Below are 15109 nucleotides of genomic sequence, written 5' to 3'. Positions count from 1 at the left end.
AACTGTATGGGTTCTGAATTTCCTTGAAGCATAAACAGTTATCTTTTTAAACTTGTACTGAACCTGTTCATTGAATTTAATCTTATTTTGTTTTTTATAAATTATATATTTTTGCTTTTTAAATTATGAAATGTATTTGTTTTTTTTTTCTTGCTGACTTATTTTAGCAATAATTTGTGGAAGACTAAAGTTTCAGTTATGAGAAAGAAAGTTATTCATTTAAGCTTGGCCTTTGGTTTGTTTATTACTTGGTCCAACATATTAGTTAAATGTGGCATAAATGGTGCTTACTGCAAATTAGTAATGATTAGTTACTTAAATTCATGCTTTTAAAAAGTTTATTACTATTTAATGATATTGTATAAGATATTGTCTTTTGGCAGGTGGAAAATTATCCCTTTGAATTTTATGTGTACAAGTTATGAAGTTCCATGATAAGATACTGTGGAGAATATATTTGTAGCTGAGAGTTTTCTTATTGCAAAAGTCCATTACACGGAAGATTTTTAGGATTTTATTTTGATTTTTTAATAATTCAAGGACTTTGTAGAAATTCTTTCCTAGAGTCCATACTTGTGAGTCTGTTTTTTGAATTAGAGAGAAGTAATCCTATATAAACTCAATTTTATATTAGCCACAGGCTAGAAGAATTTTAGGTGTCATATGGTTTGCTTTATGTGTTTATGGAATGGAAAGTAGCTCATGTGGTATAGTCAGGATTCTATAATCTCTTATCTCCAGGGGGGGAAAAAGTCCCCCAATTGACTCAAATTTCCATAATTATTTTAGCTTAAGTGGGTGGGGGCTTTTCAAAAACTATGTGCTTATTAACACGTAGTTATTTGCAACTGAATTTGAACACCAACAGTGATCAAATTTACTTTTCTCTACTTTATGGCTTTTAATTTTTGATTGAGACCAGTGGGGTTTTTTTTTTTTTGACATAGAATAATGTTTCTTTTTCAAATTTACACACACACACACACACACACACACACTAGCATGCATAAACACATACTCACATACATATACAAATACACACTTAAATACTCCTACACACAAACATGCACATATACACAGCCACATATGTGCATATCTATCTATCATGTATTTTCTCTGTGTCTCTCTCTCTGTCTGTCTCTGTCTTTCTCTGTCTCTCTGTCTCTCTCTGTCTCTCTGTCTCTCTGTCTCTCTCTGTCTCTCTCTCTGTCTCTCTCTCTGTCTCTCTCTGTCTCTCTCAATCTCTCTGTCTCTGTCTCTGTCTCTGTCTCTGTCTCTCTCTTTCCCTCCCCTCTCATCTATCTTTCTATATACAAATACTGACTTTGAGTTTTTGAGGAAAATAATGTTACTATTTATCTAAAGTGTTGTTTTTTTTTTTTTAAATTTTACTCTGGTTGTATCCTTGTATTTCCAAAACTAAATGCTTAGGACTTGACTTGTTCTACTGAAAATTCTTCAGAAAATTAGCCTTTAGAAAATCATTCTATTTGCTACACCTGGGAGCTTTGATGTCTGTGTTTACTCTCCTTTTGGCTCCAGTTAGGCACTCTGGTAGAAGGCAGTAAAAATAGGCTTGCTATTTTATGTGTGATTCTTACACTAAATGGAAGAGAAGTAGATAAAATGTCTGGAGTAGGACTGCATGGACATCAATATTAGTTTATCTAAACACAGCTACAAAATCAACTTATTGTATTTAATAATGTATATTAATTTTACACAGGACTTATTATTACATTTTCACATGTGCTTATAATATACTTTGATCATATTCACCTCTGGTAATTAATGCTTTTTATTGGAACATATGTTAATTTCTCAAAAAATTCTAGGCTTAGCATATTGTTCTGTGATTTCTCTCAATATTTGATTGCTAAATAGATTTTAAAGTCCCTGTATTCTCTTTGCTCTTTAAATTATCTCAAAGTCTGTATCCATTTGTTACAGATATCATATAACCACACAATTAATAAAGATCTTTGCTTATATATTCCTCTTCAAACTATCCTAAGTTAATTTTATACTTGAAAAACTATTTATCCCAGGCACCCAAGTTATTTACGAAACAGTACGAATTGGATGAATATTTGTTGAATTAAATATCTGTGGATAAAAATTGCTTTTCAATGCTCACCTTACTAAAGTTTTTTTTTCCTACAAGGTCATCATGATATCAATGCAAATAAGAAATGCAAATAGTTTGTATGTCCTGAAGAGATTTCTTATTACTTAAAACCCTTGTTTCATTCAACATTCATTTAGATGAGGTTGACATTATGCAGCATCCATGGCAATCATTCGCCTACTCTGGCTCCTAATAATACTGGCATTACTGCATAAGACATTTAATGTGATATGAATAAAGACCTCATCCTGAAATACAATCCCATCACACTCTAACAGCCATGAAAGAAAAAGAACACCCATCCCAGGTGACCATCATATTGAATTTAGCACTTCTTATTCTGGACAAGTAAGTAAGAAGAAACAAATGATAATGTGTGCAAACAGAATACATAGTTGAGACTCTGTACATGATGCACGAGGGTTACTACATCATATTGTTTATCAATATTTTAACCTAGCTTGTAAAACCGAGGTTGTTAGTTTATATTTTCTGCAAATTACATGCTTGTATGGCTCCACAGAATATATTAAAGCAAACTGTCTTAAACTGATAGAAGAAACACTTTATGGAGAGACATAGCATGACAATAATTCCTATGTATGCTCTCTGAGTAAAATTTACAAACTGTTAAAACACTGAAAGAGGGGTACTTAAGTAGTGAGTGAAGGCTATTATATGTTAGGCTAATGTTCGTCTACTAGATGAGTGTCTTGCATTAAAGCATTCAATACATGGTTATTAGGTAGAATGTAATTTCAGTATAGGGATTTTTGAAACATTTTTAGCTCATAGAGAACTTGAGAGTTAAATGAGTTGTCATCTACTCATTGATGGTTAAAGAGTAATGCAGTCTAACAAATTATGACATGCCAATTCCAGGGCGTACGTATCTTTGCTCAGCTTTGAAGCTGCATTTATGGGAATTATTTCAAACTCTCCTTGGGAGCTACATGACTTCTGATGAGATAGTTATCATTTAAATGCCATCTCCTTCTAATGGTATATGGAGATTAAAAGTTATTCCTTCTGCATGTAGATATAGGACTATAATAAGATAGTTATTAAGTACATTCATCAATCGTTGTTAGCACAGACCTATCAAGCCATTATTAGTTGTTATTCCATTATTATCATTAATGGCTATTTAAGAGGGCAAAGAAGAATGAGTAAAACAAGATCCTGATCCTTATATTAGAAAAAGTAGGCATACTTCCCATAGTTCATAGTTCATGACCTGGGAAAAGAATCTGATGAACTTGCTATGTGGGACAGAACTGGTACATGGGCATACCAAAATCTTTCCTGGCATGAGGCTTTGATCTTTGCACAGTTCTGTGGTAGAACTAAATCTAAGTGCTTGAGTTTAGTATTATCAAATGCTCTCTAAAGGTTCTTAACCGCCTAAAGGCAGCTTTTAATTTTAAACACAGAGAAAAGTCAATCAGCCTCCACCTAAAAATATGCATTGGAATGTGTTTTGCATGCATTAAAATCTAATTTCACATCTCACCAAGTTTAACTACTTTTGTGCTCAACTAGTCTCACATTCTTGGTATTTTATTTATTTCTAATAGGGCACATAATCTGCGTTACCACATATAGCTCTCATATAATTATTTTTATATAAGTTCTTTAAGAAATATTGTTGCTTTTTGAGGTATTTTTAATTGAAAATAGATTATTCTGTCATAACAGTACATCCCAACCAGAATTTCTCCACCCTCCAGCCCTTCCAGCCGCCTCCTCCCAACTTCTCCTCTTCTCCAGATCCATTCCCCCTCCCATTTCTCTTCATAAAAAAGCAGGCCCCCAAGAGAAGACAACCAAACAAGACATAACAAGATACAACACGACAAAGCACAAGCCCTCATATCAAGGCTAGGTAAAGAAACCCAACAGGAGGAAAAAGAGTCCCAACATCAGGAGATATTTTAAATTTTAGCGTCCTTTATAAGGAGCATAAGAAAAGTTTCACACTAAAAATAAATCTCTCAATCCACACATAATGAGAACTCTGAGTAGAAAAGCAAATTTTATTCAAGTATGTTTATATGTATGACAGATGAGCTCCATTTTTCAAGGTTTTTAGATATTTATTCATGAGCTTTAGAGACAGGATCTCTTTTAGCCCAGGCTGCCCTGGTATTTACTATGTTGCCAAAGACAGCTTCGACCTCCTTAGCCTTCCCTTTCAACCTCCTGTGATATTTGCTCTATGACATGGAATTTATTGCATGTATATTTACTAAATTAAAAATAATTCTGGATGGGCGTGGTGGCACCCACCTTTAATCCCAGCACTCTGGAGGCAGAGGCAGGCAGATTTCTGAGTTTGAGGCCAGCCTAGTCTACAGAGTGAGTTCCAGGACAGCCAGGGTTATACAGAGAAACCCTGTCTCAAACAAACAAACAAACAAACAAAAATTCTGTTCGTGGGCTGCACATGTGGCTCTTTGTAATCCATATAGCTTTGTTTCTTAAGCCTAGAGATTTTTACCTTTTGTGAAACAAAAGCAGACAAATAATATTATATATGCTAACATTTAAAAGCTCTCAGTGAAAACAATGCTCAACAACAACAACAACGATAACAACAGCCAATCAAATGAAGGTGTAGGTTCTGGTGAGCCTTATCTCATCCTCCGGTTTTGAGGTAAGAATCTAGGGCCTTGCTATGTGGGTTGGCAGAGTTTGATATTACTAGAACTCAGATGAAAATTATCATTGAAATTTCTAAAATTGGTAATTTAGTCTAATATCTGTCCCTACATTTTATTAAAAGTGCCAACTACCACACTGACCAGTGTTTCCTATCCTGCTGAAAATGACAGAAGCCAGGGGTGATGTCAGAAGAGTGGACAGAATCTATCAGTTTGTGCCCTTTCCCCCAAACAAGAACCAAATAGTCCTGAGCTAGCCAGTCAGAACCTTTCCTGCCACCTATTTTTATGTTGATTTCATGTTTAGTTGCAGTTGTAGCCAAAATATTCACCTTCATTATAGCATGATATAAGAGAAACAGTGCAAAAAAGACATTATTTTGTTCTCTCCTAGTTCTGCCACTCTCAGCTTGTAACGTTGTTTGTATTGCAGTTACAAGTAAGATGAACATATTTTGTCCTTGTGCTTGTTAAAGGCACTTGACATTCTGAAGGTAGAATTACAGGAACATAATCAGATCTTTTTCTATTTATTCATTTTTTAAATGGTGAATTGGTAAGAGCAGGTAAGAGCATGTAATCCTTTGGATATTTTTTCAAGAACTTTAGCATATTTTTACAGATCACATTATGGTGCTATTGGTAATTCATATATATATATATATATATATATATATATATATATATATTTAGAGTAAACTAAATTAGTAGACAAAAGTACATTTTCTTCAAACTAGCCATATCCTTTCTTCCAACCATAGTAACAAAGAATAAAATGAGTGCTCTGGACCATTGTTAATAGCGATGTATATGGCAGGAGATGTGTTGTTCATAAGATACTCTGTGACATCAGGCCCTCCTTGAACTAGCAGGAATGTAAGAAGTGTTCTATTGATGAAAAAGTCTCAGGGCACTGGAGAGTATATTCTCCTGGCACCGAAGTAGAAGGAAGGAAAATTACATTTCTATCATTGGATTACAGTTTGTACTCTTCTGTTACTCTTTCAATTTACATAGAGATGACTCAAGACTTTTTCATTTTAAAAAATGAGTTTCATCTATTTATTCCTAGTGAAGGTATACATGGCCCTAAAATCATTCTTCTTTTATAAAGTACATCCTGACTGCCATTTCCCCGCCCTCCACTCTTCCTAGCACTCCCCTCCACCTCTCCTCTCTTCAACATCCACCCTCTTCCTCTCTCTTCAATAAAGAAGCAGACTTTTTAATGGCTGATAAGAGTCCCCCTTCTTACCCTCAAACTGATGAGGATTTAGCAGAGTGGTCAGGTTGTTGTAGTTTGGTTTATATTACTCATCTGTGTCTTTTTATTCAGACTGCAATATCTTCCATTTATGTGGAAGAAAAGAAGCCATAATTTTCCTTAAAACAAACAAAATATGCTAATCAGTAGTCTCTCATGGTCTCAGTGGTCTCATATCCTTTGGCCTTGGCTTATCCTGATGTCATTAGAATAATTTAGTTGTACAACTGCTTTAAACAGAAATGGGAAATCTGTACTTATTAAACAATTCAACAGTTACTACAGTAAATGGTTCAGCAAGAATCTAATTGTTTTATTCAGGCAACATCATTTCCCTAAAGCATTAATCAATTTTCTTCTTGGGGATACCACATCAATACATATTAGAATAAAACAAAATATGGGCAATCTATATAGATGCACTTTCTCAAGGTCTAAATAGTTTGATACACATGTATAGTGTTCACATATTAATATTTGAAGAGCAAAGATGATGCTCACTGTAACTTTAATCGCCACAAGATGCTACAATCCACTTCAGTTAAGTAAGAGACTTGTAAACTAATTTCTCACAGTGTTTTACATATTCAGCAATCTACATTGTCATTACTTAAAGATGAAAAGAGGGACTTGTTTTGAGATTGCATGCAAACGAACTTGCTCATTTAATTAAGGAGGCATGGAGATGAGCATGTGGAAACAGAATCAAGCTTAAGATTGTGTTTTACATGTTGTATCCTTCACTAGTTTCATCATAGTCTCATTATCCGGAACTTCTCTTTTCTTCCTAATTGAAGGCACACCTGCTCTTCCTTTCTTATTGAGTTTGCTGTTTTCATTTGCTCACAGCCTCTCTAAAGACGGATTGGCAGATTATATCCTTAAAATTGCTCCTTCAGCAGCCTGGATAAGGCAATTATCTTGGAGAGGGGAAGTGAAGTCAAAGTGTTCAAAATTCATGTCTGATTTTTCTTAAAAATGACCTCTACAAGGAATATTCCTCCCTTAGGTAGATAAATCATAATGTGAGCTCCTTACGATGCAAGGAACAAGTATGAGATTGCACAGAGAGACGTGCATGTCTAGCATGAACAAATGTTCTTGACAGAACCTAAGAAGCAATTAGGAGCTGCACAGAGTTTTTTTTTTATTATTTCAAATTTAATTTCGATTAGCTAATATACTAGACATTATTTAAATGATTTATACTCACAGACACATTAAAGTTGGATGAGTTAAAATTAAAACAAATAATCCTAAATGAGAATTAACATCTAAAACATTTAATGAAAGAAATGGTATTGGGATTATAAGATGTCCTGAAAAGCAACCTTTGAAATGGTTTAAATAACAAATAGCTTGGAGATATATATTTGTTTTTTTTCAATAACGTTTTAGAATTTAGGAAAATGATGTAGCCACTTTTGTGTTAATTTCCTCAATTTCTTTACTCTATAATGGATGATTTTAATGCCAGCTCCAGTGTTCCAGTTATCTTAAGTAAAATAGATGACATATTAGAGGTTTTGGCCTCACTTAGTATGTTAAAGTGGGAATGACCTCTCAGTTGCTATGACTGCACACAGAAGATCAAGCTCACACCCATTCTATCCTGGAAGGAGGAGGTGCTCAGGAAGGCCCACTCCTAGCTATTGGAAATTAGTAGCTTCTGCCACCGGGGTAAGTGTTTTTTACCAGGAATGATGGCGATCAGTGTTCTAATGAATTACCAGCCAGCCATGCACATATCACAGTGCTAAGTAGACTCAGTGACTTTTTAAAGGAGACAGAAGACATGAAGCTAGGAGGGAGAGAATGTGGGGGAAAATGGTGAAAATTGTACAGGATGGAATGGGGATAGATTTTCATCTATGTCCTTATTTACTTTTACCTTATATCTTAGCCCAGATTTCATAAAGCTATCTAATAAATATTCAGGGGTTGAGGTACTTTTGCTGCAAAAATATAGTTAAAACCTTAACAACTATATTGATTTAACCTAAGATATACTTATTTCTAATTTCAAATGTTATTCAAAATACAGTTATGACAATTTTACTTATTTAAATTTATTCTTCAACTTTCCCTTTATATACCTTTAAGTGTTCAAAGTTGTCATTAAATGTGTATTTATGTAGTCAATTCTGTCCACTTTTGTTGATGCTATAAATTTTGTTATGTTCAAAAAGATCATTTAGTGATAAACATAAGAATGGACTTGATAGAGAAAACATAAAACGCTAAGTGAAGCTTTCTAACTTCAAACTGACCATTTTAACCACACAGTGTTATACACACACACACACACACACACACACACATACATTCGAAAATATGACTTGTTCAGTCCAAAATCCTACTTATTATTTGGCACTGGACAACAACAAATTGGCGTGTTCTTCCCTGGGGAGAACAACTGAATTTGTTCACAGCCTTTCTTAGTTGTCTAAAATTTTCTGTGCAAAATTGGTGCCTCATCAGCTCTCTCTATTTTTTTTTTCATCTCATCTTGCAAATGTTCATTAGTGTAATACTTATTCAGCTTGCATGAGGATAGTCATGTTGATGAGACTTTATGGGTGAATCTTGTGATTTTAGTGGGAGATACAATATCACAGAAAACTCTCTGATTATGTGGCTCTTGTAGTATTACTGTACCTCATCAGCAATGTTCCCCGAGGTTTAGGAACTCTGCATTTTGGATTTGGATTTGGTTTTAGTTTTCTGTAGTAGTCTCCCCTGTTTGCAAAGTAGTTTTCTTCATGTAAGGTATAGGTCACCCTTATCTGCGGGTATGACTGCAAAGTTAGTGTGTGTTGGAGAAAAGACCTAAGAAGACAGCAGAGGGCCACTCTGCACTAAAACAGTATCAAGGCTAAGTTTAGGGATAAGCTTAAAAAGCTAAGAAAGTTTTTGATGGGGTGGAGTTCTAATGGACAGAGTGGAAAGGTTGAGAAGGAGCAATATCATAAGATGGAGAAAGGAAGTCACTAGGAATTTTTATAGGATGGTATACCAGGGGAAGATTGATCCAAGAATGATTAATGCATCTATAGAGGTGCTTTGCACTGTGGTGCTTTGGGCTGTAGCATTAAAGTTCTTACAATTCCACATCAATACTAATACAGTTTATTCAATTCTAGGGTTAATTTAGTATCTCAGTGATGGTAGAATTCAAATTTGTTTTATTCACCTAAATAGAAATCTGTTTTTATTGCCTCTTTGCTCAGGATTTTCCTCTTAGAATCATAAATACCAGTTAACAAGCATTGGATTTTCAGAACTTCTAGTTCAAGGGGACAAACCACCAACCAACTAACCAAATGAACAAAAATGAATGTATTTTAAATATAAGGGAATACCTCTCAGAAATACCTCTCATATAATAGTTTATATATTTTTAATTGATCAAAATTATTTTATGACTGAAGATACAACTGTAATTAGCTAATAAAAATATATATGTACATCTTGTGGTAAGGTGGTACAACTTATCTTTGTAGTAAGAAAATAACAATACATTTCCTTATGTCATAAATAGTATCTTACATTTATTGGTGGTCAGAAATAAAACCTTGAAATGCAATTGTTTTTATATAATTATTGCCTTTTTATATCTTATGGCTTAGGGCAATTTATTTAGGTAGTTTATTTTTATTATCATCTTCCCCCTCTATCTCTCTGTCTGTTTTTCTATGTGTATCAATATACACACATATGTATGTTGTGTGTGTACATCTTTGTGCACACAGACATTCCATAGGAAAGTGTTTTCTATCTTACTTTATTATTCTCTACCTATTTATTTGAGTCAAGTTCTTTCCTAAACATGGAGCTCATTTGTTGTCAATTCTTGGTCTTAATTTCTAGGCAAACAGAGTCATTCTGAGACAGTCCTGTGCTACATGTATCTCTTGTAGAATGTTACCTATGTTTTCATATAAGGCTTTTTATTTCTGGTTTTAAGTTGAAATATTTGATCTACTTGGAATGTGTGTGTGTGTGTGTGTGTGTGTGTGTGTGTACTGACAGCTGAGTCTAATTTCATTCTTCTGCATGTAAACTCCACATGAAATATCAAAGTTAAAATGCTATGCATATAGAACAAGGAAATAATACAGAACCTGAAAAGCTGCTTGAGAAAGGAACATTTTAAAGGAAAACTCATTAAAATAACAGCTGATTTCTCAATGGAAGCTGTGAAAGTCCAAAGTGCCAGAGCAATGCATGCCAAGTTCTATAGCACCACAACTGCCAACTTAGCCTACTATACCCAGAACAACTATCTGAAATAATTAAAAATTTATGTCCATTAAAACATTCCTAAATAGAATACTGGAATCAATACTTCAGACTAAATAGGGGATAAGCATAAGCAAGAGAGTAGAATGAAAACAAATGAAGCTACAATTAAAGAGAAACAACAAAACAACACACCACAACTAGGTATATGAGCAGTGAACAAAAGCCAAACCAACCAAACCAAACCTCCATCCAGTCAATCACACAAACAAACAAAACCAAAGTGACTGATATTAATACATACCTTTCATAATAACTTTAAACATTAATGTTCTAACTCCCCAGTCCAAAGACACGGGCTAATTGAATGGATTACTAAACCATGTTCACCTAGTTTCTAAAGATGGAAAAAAAAAATCCAAGCAAATAAGATCAGGAAGCAAGCCAGAGTGACTTTCTTTGTATTTGTCAAGAACCAAGAAAACACCTCAATCATAAACATCTGTGCAACAAATTCTATTGCACTCCCTTCCATGAAAAGTGTAGTACTGGGGTTAATGACACAGATTATCACTGATGTGAAGTTATAAGGTGACTTCAGTACCACTTTTTGTTTGTTTGTTTGTTTGTTTTTTGGTTTGTTTTTTTTCCAAGATGGGGCTTCTCTGCGTAGCCTTGGCTTTCCTGATAAACAGGTACAAAGGTTGAACAGAGAAACTTTAGAATTAAATAGATAGGTGGAACAACATTATGAACTAACCAGTACCCCGGAGCTCTTGACTCTAGCTGCATATGTATGAAAAGATGGCCTAGTCGGCCATCACTGGAAAGAGAGGCTCATTGGACATACAAACTTTATATGCCCAGTACAGGGGAACGCCAGGGCCAAAAAGTAGGAGTGGGTGGATAGGGGAGTCAGGGGGAGGGTATGGGGGACTTTTGGTATAGCATTGGAAATGTAAATGAGGAAAATACCTAATAAAAATATTAAAAAAAGAATTAAAGAGATCTACTAGATGATCACAGAATATTCCACACAAAGACAGAAGATTATGCATGCTAAGAAATTTGTGAAATCTTCTTTAAAGTTGACACAGGGACGCAAAGCATATCTTATCAAATTTAGAAAATAGGAAATAATTCCACACTTCCTTTCTGACTAATATGCCATAAACTTAAAACTGGAAGCAAAACTTCAATAAGGGCAAAAAGTCATGGAGATTAAGTAAGTTATTACTGTATAGTGAATGGGTCACAGAAGAAATAAGAGAACCATGGAACTAACCGAAACTGAAAACACCATGAATCTTCTGGGACACAAGAAAATCATCTATATAATAGAAATTGATAGCTCTATTGCCTATATTAAAAATCAGAAGGAGCAGAAATGAATGACTTAAAGATATAACGCAAGAATTAAAAAACAAACCAAAACTAAATTCCATGGATAGAAAGAAATAATAAAAATCAGAACAGAATTTATTGAAGTAGAAAGAAATCAAACAATACAAAGAAACAATGAATCTAAGTGGTTGTTTTTAAAGAAGAGAAGCAAGATAGACTCTTTGCTCAACTAAACAAGAGAAAGAAAAGGGTGACCCCAATCAATGGACTAAGGAATAAACAGAGAAACATTATAATAAACACCAAAGACGTTCAGAATATCATAGGGGAATACTTTCAAAACTTGTACTCCATTAGGTTGGAAAATTTAAAAGAAATGGATGGATTTCTAGACTCAGCCAAATTGCCAAAGTGAGATCAAGAAGTGACCAACAACCTAAACAGACTTTTAATAAATGAAATTGAAACAATAATAATAATAATCCTTCCTAGGTGTAGGCCTATAATTATATCAGACTTTCAAAGAGGGCGTAGAACCAGTAATTTTAAATAATTAAAGAAAAAATAGATTTAGAAGGAACATTCCCAAACTCCTCCTATGAAGCCACTATTACTCTAATACCAGGTAAGGATACAACAACAGCAAAAACAACAACAGAAACAACAACAACCCCACAAAACTGTAGGCAAATATCCCTGATGATCATAAATATAAGAATTCTCAATAAAATACTAGGAAACTGAATACAGGCTCATGAAGATCACCCTCTACTTACTGTGTTGACTGATGTGTTTAGTAGCTTTAACTTTCTTACTTTTTAAATACTTGGAAGCACCAGTAGTCTTTCCTTCCCTCTGCCCTCTTAAGCTTGGTGTTATTTTGGCGATGTGCTTCCTGTCCCTTCATTCTTGACAGTGTCACTTTTCCTTTAAACTTTCTGTTCTCTGAAGGATTAAATTAAATTAAATCCCTATTAAGTCCTTATTAGATATTTGTCTTATTGGAGGAACCTATTTAGCCGATATTTTTCTCCTAGCACTCATTCTAATTCTTATTTCTTTCCATACACTGAAGACAAATGCATATTTCTGAAGTGCGATCTAATTATGCCATCTTAAATAAAATCTTAGCTGACTCTTTTATTGGTAAGAAGTCTCTTCAGTCACTCATTAGACTCCCCCTGATGTACAAGCAGTCTACCATCTGATTCTTATTTTTCTCCTCAAATGGACCCTGTGCTCCAGCTTAATTGGATCAGTCACCACCTTCCTGAAATGCTGAAGCCTCAGCTGGAACCCTTCCCAGAATCCCCTTACTACCACTGACTGTCAACCAAGTCAACCAATAAGATGGAGCCCAGGTCTCACTTTGGAAAAGACTTCTATTTGGATCTTCTAGAGAAAAAAAAAATTGTTCTCTTCTGCTTTTTAAATCTACAGGATATGAGCTCTCCCTAATAGTTGAAGTCCACATAATTATCAGGTATTATTAACATGGTAAAATTGGTATTTACTACCTTAGAAACTTCTTTTCAAACTTCTTTCTTCTTGTTACCATTCTGGAGATTGGATGTGAACTGAATGTACCAAGTAAATGTTCAATCCATTAGTTACAGCTTCTTCAAGCTTTTTTTTCTCATAATCTTTAGGAACAAAAGAGACACAAGGTGATCAGAAATAGCAAACTATAGACATCAGGATAGACAGCTGCTTTGACTGGTCATGATTTTAAAAAATTAGTATTTTGGTCAAATATTTTTATTTCTTTATGAATGATAAATACAAAGATGAAGCAACATTAAAATGAGAACTGTATTCTTTGAACAGTATTAATAATAGGGCCAAAGGGTTTTAGTATCCAAAGAAAGCTTTTGTTTTGAGACAGAATCAGTTTATAAAGTAAATAACATTTGAATTCTGTTTCTATGGTGAATCATTATAAAATTGAAGTCATGCCGCTTTGGGTTGTCCTTAAATTATTGTGATCTCTTGGCTATTTCTTTGGTCGGAAACGAAAATTATAGATCCTAAAGTGTTCATTACATATAATAATATTTCAGTCAAATTATACATATTTTATGACTTTCCTGATAGTTTTTCTACGAGATCTCGACAGTTCAGTCATTCCATCTTTTATTTCTACTGTTTTCATGACTTGATAAAATAACTACATGACATATTCAGATATCTAATTCCTGTATTAAAAAAAAATCACTTGAGCTAGTGAAACCAAAACCAATTTAAGTAGAAGTAGCCTGTGGCATTTGCATGAAGAATCAATGTGCTTCTTGCTCTGTAGTTAAATCTATAAAGCCGAGCTCTTGTTTTACATCAGCCCAGTGTACTTTATTTGTTCTGAGTCTAATAACAATGTACGTTGTGCAACTGCAGTTCTATCAAGGCATCTGTACACACAAAGCTTGACATTGGTATAATTGAGAAGTCAAATGAATGCCCCATCACAATAGATTACATTTTCCCCATGTGACATAGATAAAACAGAGATAAAAGGCAAAAGAATGCCTTTGAATTTTCACAATATACATTTTGTTGAATCTTGATTAAAATATTTATAGTAAATGAGTTTTTTTCAGATCATGGGATGAAGTACCATTTCCAGAAAAAGTGAAGTAAGGCAAAATGTCACAGGCAGGATAATATTTTTATTTGTGGTATGTGTGTATATGTATAGCTGTGAGTTGAATTATTTACTTTAATTTTATTTTCAAATGATATTATAAACTCCTTTAACTTTAACTCAGGAATATATAAAGATTATCTGGTTATAGAAAGATTTTAGTTAAGATTGCAATTTTGTAGGCAAATGAGAAATGGAAGAATCTTATCTTTGGAATTTTCCTTTGCTGTCAGTGTTTAGCCATGATCTTGGAGTGTGGCATTGTTATGCTGTTGATAATATTGCATTTTAATATTGCTCTGTCACATTTTTGGTGCCAAGGTACTAACATAAAAGACCAGGAATGGTTGAACGCGGGGAGTAAGGAAAAATACTCCTAATTATTTTAATGATTAATAAAGAGGAATGATGTACCTACATTTAGGAATAAACCTTTTAGAAGAAAAATATACACAATTGAAGGAAGTAGTTGTGTTGATATGTTGGTACATAACTCTTGGCTACTGAAGTAAGAGATTTTGGGACAGATAACAAGAGTGACCCTGCTGGGAAAATGTTCCTATTGTATGTATCTTGGTTTTCAAGAACATTAACAAAAGTTTAAGAAAATACAGATTTTATGGGTTGCAATATGTGTACTTTTTTTCAGTTATGTAACTGCAATGGTTGGAGAACTCAAAAAGGGAATTTAGTTCCTTCATGATCCTCTGAATGGCTATTGGCAGAAGGCCTGGATACAAAACCAAAGAGATGAACTAGGTGACTTACAAAGGTTTAGGCTTGGCCTCCAACTTGGGTTTTGTAACTGTGTGTCTTTTTTTTTTAATGTT

The 15109-nt window shown here is 34.0% G+C and overlaps 1 protein-coding gene across 3 annotated transcripts in view; it reads left to right on the top strand.

The window, feature by feature from the left end:
• Positions 1-15109, top strand: part of Sgcz (sarcoglycan zeta) — a 1143866-nt gene that overhangs the window by 14961 nt on the left and 1113796 nt on the right. The window lies entirely within an intron of this gene.

This window comes from Mus musculus, chromosome 8 (assembly GCF_000001635.26).
Source record: "Mus musculus strain C57BL/6J chromosome 8, GRCm38.p6 C57BL/6J".
In the NCBI taxonomy this organism is placed as follows: Eukaryota; Metazoa; Chordata; class Mammalia; order Rodentia; family Muridae; genus Mus; species Mus musculus.
The sequence above is the reverse complement of the archived record's forward strand: the minus strand, read 5'-3'. Positions and strand labels throughout refer to the sequence as shown.